Source organism: Schistocerca serialis, chromosome 6, assembly GCF_023864345.2.
Source record: "Schistocerca serialis cubense isolate TAMUIC-IGC-003099 chromosome 6, iqSchSeri2.2, whole genome shotgun sequence".
NCBI lineage: Eukaryota > Metazoa > Arthropoda > Insecta > Orthoptera > Acrididae > Schistocerca > Schistocerca serialis.
Window position 1 is genome coordinate 344,777,502 of NC_064643.1, and position 1,823 is coordinate 344,779,324.

General features: G+C 40.5%; 1 pseudogene; it reads right to left on the reverse strand.

Moving 5' to 3' along the window:
* Positions 1-1,415: 1,415 nt before the first annotated feature.
* Positions 1,416-1,533, reverse strand: LOC126485409 (5S ribosomal RNA; annotated as a pseudogene).
* Between the last annotated feature and the right edge of the window lie 290 nt (positions 1,534-1,823).

The window sequence follows — 1,823 nt, forward strand, 5'->3', positions numbered from 1 at the left end:
TCTGATTTGCATTTACGGTTGCATTTATGATTATAATTCTTTTAAGTCACGTTACAGGCACAGATAGCATTATTGATATCGAGTCCTTAGTAATTTTTTTATATTCTCGTAGACAACATAATCACGTTAAAAAACAATATTGAATTTCGGCAGCTGTAGCATATGCTTGCCCCCTCCATCGTGGGTAAAAATTATGTTTGTAAAGTTCTTAACAAAATGTCACAGTATTAATTCAGCGATTGACCTAGACCCAAGATAATAATAAGGCACAAATATAGCATGTACAGCTCTGTCTCTTTTTTTACGTTTCTTCTTTCTGCAGTGAAAGACGAAAAGTATCAATTAGCAGTCTTAATCGGAAGTCTGTAGAGAGCTACTGTGTAACGAGAGTACTGTTCCGCCTTTAAGTAAAAGAATACGCAAATAATCGAAGGTAGGCAATGTAGTAATTTATTCAAGAAGTGATCCTAATAGACATAAATGTCAATGAATTTGTATTATGAAAGCGTTACACGCCACGTATTCTAATATTTTGTGCAAGGCTACAAAAGGAAAATGAAACTCAAGGTACATTTAATATTTTGTTATTATTACATAAACCCCACTAATGGTATTTGAAGTTGTATGCACAGGTCCTGTGGCAACTCCGCCGTCTAAATTATTTTTATAAGATCTGCACCATATTTATTCACCTTTGCAGTGAGGCTCGCGGTTAACAGTTTAATATTATTGGGGTGGATTCTTTACAATGTAACACATTCAGTACTTCTGTGAGTGAAGCGACGTAATACAATTGGAGGCTAACTGGAATAGAGCAAGAACGCGAGGAAAAAAACTCGCTATGCCAATACTTAAACCTATGTATTTCGGTAGATTCTCTCATAGTATGAAAAAATACATTACGTACTCATTGAGACATACATAGTTATAAAAGGGTGTTATGTAAAAAGCTACTTCTACATGATCTTTGAAGGTAATGTCTAGCCTGTGTTTTATATCCGTCCAGATCTGCAGCTGCATGGTACCGTAAGCTTCCACAGTCTGGGCGCATTGCTCCTGAAGACATCTGCAGTCCCCGGGAAGCCTGAAAAGAGGACGGTGTTAGATTTCCCCAGCAGTGCTTAGCTGACATATTGTGCTCATTCAACGGAGACACATTTCCCACCTCCACCATACTTTTTGAAGATAATAAAACTAAAACTAAACCGCTCCCGAACAGGCCATGAAGGCCCAACGGTACCTACCGACCGCCGTGTCATTCTCAGCCCATAAGCATCATTGGATGCGGATGTGGAGGGGCATGTGGTCAGCATACCGTTTTCCCGGCCGTATGTCAGTTTCCGAGACCGAACCCGATACTTAACTAAATCAAGTAGCTCCTCAGTTTGCCTCACAAGGTCTGAGTGCACCCCGCTGGCCAACAGCGCTGGGTAGATTGGATGGTCACCGATCCAAGTGCTAGCCCAGCCCGACAGCGCTTAACTTCGGTGATCTGACGGGAACCGGTGTTACCACTGCGGTTAGGCCGTTGGCTTTTTTTGAAGATAATAGTATTGACAATAGTTTGGCAGATTTTATGCTTTCGCGTCAATTTGTGCCTTCTAATACAGATGATAAAAACCGGTTTCACCAGCACGACGAAATTATCTTGAGAATACGTGGAAACCCAAACATTCGCTGAGCGCAGATCTGTATTGATCAGTTTACTGAACTGAACTGAATAATAGAAGAACGACTATCAAATCTTCAAGTTGATCATGTTGCCCCTCATCAGAAAATCATATTGAGAATGCCACGTAATAGAATGCGCATTCCCCTAATGT